Below are 5,508 nucleotides of genomic sequence, written 5' to 3' on the forward strand. Positions count from 1 at the left end.
GTTGAACCCAAACCCGAGACTAAGTGCTTCTGTAATGAGGGAACAGTCACTGAAGCAGAACTACCCTAGATACTTGGTAGATGAGAAGGCTGGCAAGGTTGACAGAAGTATATTGGATATACATTGTATTAAATGTGTACTTTACTAGTACTCCTAGTAGCACCAGGGTATTAAGATACCGGTTCGGTTGCTAAGTGTTAGTAACTTGAAATAAAAGAGCTATGGAATAAATGGAGACTAGCTAAAGGTGAGATAACGATGTGTGTTGGAAGTGTTTCCAAAGGTTGATGTGATCAAGCATCGCCTGCTCCCTCTACCATCGAGATTGGTGTTAAACCTAAATAATTGCTATTTGGTGTTTGCGTTGAGCATAGACATGATTGGATTATGTCTATCGCAATACGGTTATTCATTTAAGAAGAATAATGGTTACTCTATTTATTTGAATAATACCTTCAATGGTCTTGCACCTAAAATGAATGGTTTATTGAATCTCGATCGTAGTGATACACATGTTCATGCCAAAAGATATAAGATAGTAATGATAGTACCACCTGCTTGTGGCACTGCCATGTAAGTCATATTGGTATAAAACGCATGAAGAAGCTCCATGTTGATGGATCTTTGGACTCACTCGTTTTTTGAAAAGTTTGAGACATGCGAACCATGTCTATTGGTATGTACGCATGGAGAAACTCCATGCAGATGGATCGTTTGGACTCACTTGATTTTGAATCACTTGAGACATGCAAATCATACCACATGGGCAAGATGACTGAAAAGCCTCGTTTTCAGTAAGATGGAACAAGAAAGCAACTTGTTGGAAGTAATACATTTTGATGTGTGCAGTCCAATGAGTGTTGAGGCACGCATTGGATATCATTATGTTCTTACTTCACAGATGATTTGAGTAGATGCCGAGTATATTTACTTGATGAAACACAAGTCTGAATTATTGAAAGGTTCAAGTAATTTCAGAGTGAAGTTGAAGATCTTCGTGACAAGAGGATAAAATGTCTATGATATGATCATAGAGATGAATATCTGAGTTGCGAGTTTGGTACACAATTAAGACATTGTGGAAATTGTTTCACAACTAACACCGCCTGGAACACCATAGTGTGATGGTGTGTCCGAACATCATAACTGCACCCTATTGGATATGGTGCATGCCATGATGTCTCTTATCGAATTAACACTATCGTTTATGGGTCAAGCATTAGAGACAACCACATTCACTTTAAATAGGGCACCACGTAATTCCGTTGAGATGACAATGTATGAACTATGGTTTAGAGAAACCTAAGTTGTCGTTTCTTAAAAGTTTGGGGCTGCGACGCTTATGTGAAAAGGTTTCAGCCAGATAAGCTCGAACCCAAAGCGGATAAATACATCTTCATAGGACACCCAAAAACAGTTGGGACTATTTCAGATCCGGAAGCAAAAGTGATTGTTTCTAGAAATGGGTCCTTTCTCAAGGAAAAGTTTCTCTCGAAAGAATTGAGTGGGAGGATGGTGGAGACTTGATAAGGTTATTGAACCATTTCTTCAACCAGTGTGTAGCAGGGCACAGGAAGTTGTTCCTGTGGCACCTACACCAATTGAAGTGGAAGTTGATGATAGTGATCATGAAACTTCGGATCAAGTCACTACCAAACCTCGTAGGACGACAAGGATAGGTACTGCTTCAGAGTGGTACGGTAATCCTGTCTTGGAGATCATGTTGCTAGACAACAATGAACCTATGAGCTATGGAGAAGCGATGGTGGGCCTGGATTCCGAGGAATGGCTCGAGGCCATAAAATCCGAGAGAGGATCCATGTATGAAAACAAAGTATAGACTTTGGAAGAACTACTTTGATGAGATGATCAAAGATTTTGGGTTTATACAAAGTTTATGAGAAACTTGTATTTCCAAAGAAGTGAGTGGGAGCACTATAGCATTTCTGATGAGTATATGTTGTTGACATATTGTTGATCGGGAATGATGTAGAATTTCTGGAAAGCATATAGGGTTATTTGAAAAGTGTTTTTAATGGAAAACCTGGATTAAGCTACTTGAACATTGAGCATTAAGATCTATAAGGATAGATCAAAACGCTTAATAGTACTTTTAAATGAATACATACCGTGACAACATTTTGAAGGAGTTCAAAATAGATCAGCAAAGAAGGAGTTCTTGGCTGTGTTATATGGTGTGAGTATTGAGTAAGACTCAAGACATGACCACGGCAGAAGAGAGAGAAAGGACAAAGGTCGTCCCCTATGCTTCAGACGTAGGCTCTATAGTATGCTATGCTATGTACCGCACTTGAAGTGTGCCTTGCCATGAGTCAGTCAAGGGGTACAAGAGTGATCCAGGAATGGATCATAGGACAGCGGTCAAACTTATCCTTAGTAACTAGTGGACTAAGGAATTTTCTCGATTATGGAGGTGGTAAAAGAGTTCGTCGTAAAGGGTTACGCCGATGCAAACTTTGACACTAATCCCGATTATTCTGAGTAGTAAACCGGATTCGTATAGTAGAACAGTTATTTGGAATAGTTCCAAATAGAGCGTGGTAGCTGCATCTAGGAGATGACATAGAGATTTGCAAAACACACACGGATCTAAAAGGTTCAGATCTGTTGACCAATAACCTCTCTCACAAGCGAGATATGATCAAACCCCATGGGTGTCGGTTCATTACAATCACATAGTGATGTTAACTAGATTATTGACTCTAGTGCAAGTGGGAGACTGTTGGAAATATGCCCTAGAGGCAATAATAAAATGGTTATTATTGTATTTCCTTGTTCATGATAATTGTCTATTATTCATGCTATAATTGTATTGACCGGAAACCGCAATACATGTGTGAATACATAGACCACAACATGTACCTAGTTAGCCTCTAGTTGACTAGCTCGTTGATCAACAGATGGTCATGGTTTCCTGACCATGGACATTGGATGTCATTGATAACGGGATCACATCATTAGGAGAATGATGTGATGGACAAGACCCAATCCTAAGCCTAGCACAAGATCGTGTAGTTCGTATGCTAAAGCTTTTCTAAATGTGAAGTATCTTTTCCTTAGACCATGAGATTGTGCAACTCCCGAATACCGTAGGAATGCTTTGGGTGTACCAAACGTCACAACGTAACTGGGTGGCTATAAAGGTGCACTACGAGTATCTCCGAAAGTGTCTGTTGGGTTGGCACGAATCGAGACTGGGATTTGTCACTCCGTGTGATGGAGAGGTATCTCTGGGCCCACTCGGTAGGACATCATCATAATGTGCACAATGTGATCAAGGAGTTGATCACGGGATGATGTGTTACGGAACGAGTAAAGAGAATTGCCGGTAAAGAGATTGAACAAGGTATCGGGATACCGACGATCGAATCTCGGGCAAGTACTATACCGGTAGACAAAGGGAATTGTATACGGGATTGATTGAATCCTTGACATCGTGGTTCATCCGACGAGATCATCGTGGAACATGTGGGAGCCAACATGGGTATCCAGATCCCGCTGTTGGTTATTGGCCGGAAAGTTGTCTCGGTCATGTCTGCATGGTTCCCGAACCCGTAGGGTCTACACGTTTAGGTTCGATGACGCTAGGGTTATAGGGAATAGATATACGTGGTTACTAAATGTTGTTCGGAGTCCCGGATGAGATCCCGAACATCACGAGGAGTTCCCGAATGTTCCGGAGGTAAAGATTTATATATGGGAAGTCCTCTTTTGGTCACCGGAAAAGTTTCTAGTGCTATCGGTAACGTACCGGGACCACCGGGAGGGTCCCGGGGGTCCACCAGGTGCGGCCACCGGCCCCAGAGGGCTGTGTGGGCCAAGTGTGGGAGGGGACCAGCCCCAGGTGGGCTGGTGCACCCCCCACCAGGGCCTAAGGCGAAGAGAGAAGGGAAAGGGGGGAAACCCTAGGCTGAGATGGGCCTAAGGCCCACCTAGTGGTGCGCCCCCCCTCTCTCCCCCTTGGCCGCCCCCCTAGATGAGATCTACTGCTGGCCGCCACCCCTAGGGGTGGAAACCTAGGTGGGGGCACAACCCCTCCCTTTCCCCTATATATAGTGGGGGTTTGGGGCTGCCATACACATGAGAACATCTCCCTCTTGGCGCAGCCCTACCCCTCTCCCTCCTCGTCTCTTGCGGTGCTTGGCGAAGCCCTGCTGGAGTGCCATGCTCCTCCACCACCACCACGCCGTCGTGCTGCTGCTGGACGGAGTCTTCCCCAACCTCTCCCTCTCTCCTTTCTGGATCAAGGCATGAGAGACGTCACCGGGCTGCACGTGTGTTGAACGCGGAGGCGCCGTTGTTCGGCGCTTAGATCGGAAACGACCGCGATCTGAATCACCACGAGTACGACTACCCCATATGCGTTCTTGCAACGCTTCCGCTTAGCGATCTACAAGGGTATGTGGATGCACTCCCCTCTCTCTCGTTGCTAGTCTCTCCATAGATAGATCTTGGTGACTCGTAGGAAAAATTTTGAATTTCTGCTACGTTCCCCAACAAGGGGGGCGCGCCCAGGGGGGTAGGGTGCGCCCCCACCCTCGTGGGTGGTGGGTGGCCCCCCTCGGGTATTTTGTCCGCTGAATATTTTTTATTAATTCCCAAAATGACTTTTGTGGAGTTTCAGGACTTTTTGAGCTGTGCAGAATAGGTCTTCAATATTTGCTTCTTTTCAAGCCCAGAATCCCAGCTATCGGCATTCTCCCTCTTCATGTGAACCTTGTAAAATAAGAGATAATAGCCATAAGTATTGTGACATAGCGTGTAATAACAGTCCATAATGCAATAAATATCGATATAAAAGCATGATGCAAAATGGATGTATCAATGGCATGCTTCAAAGAGGAACGTCATCTATTGGATTTGCATAAGAGCTGGTTAAAGTCTTTGCCTTCTTGGGAGCAGAAGACTTTGAGGAAGCAGATGCTTTCCTTTTCTTCACTGCAGCTCGCTCCGTAGCCTTAGTTTTATTTGCTTCTAATGCAGAAGGAAGGATAGGACATGGCATTGGCGTTGGTGCAGGAGGAGCAGAGGAAATTGGTGCAGGAGGAGCAGAGGAAATTGGTGTAGTTTCTTCAGGCACAACTGATGTAGTTGTCTTGACTTGTTCAGTTTCTTCAGGCGCAGCATCAGATGCTTCAGCTGGCCTGACATGCTTTTCTAGCGCAACACTAGTGGTTGCCCTGGCAGATTCTTCAATGGCTGGAATAGCTTCATCAACCCTGGTACTTTCATTTTCATCAGCAGCCTAATTTTCATCAGCGGTGCTGGCATGTTCTTCAGTAGGTTGTGCAGATGCTTCAGCCTGAGGAATTTCAATGTGCATTGGAGCAACAACATTGGAAGTAAATCCCTTCACCATTCTAACGAATCTGACCTTGGCTCCAAGCCATTCTGCCTTGTAGGCGTCAAATTCATCACTGAGTTTCTTGATTTCTGGTTGCAGAGCAACAAGTTCATTAGGTGATAGCTTGAGAACATTGTCCTTCA

This window comes from Triticum aestivum, chromosome 5B (assembly GCF_018294505.1).
Source record: "Triticum aestivum cultivar Chinese Spring chromosome 5B, IWGSC CS RefSeq v2.1, whole genome shotgun sequence".
Classification (NCBI taxonomy): domain Eukaryota; kingdom Viridiplantae; phylum Streptophyta; class Magnoliopsida; order Poales; family Poaceae; genus Triticum; species Triticum aestivum.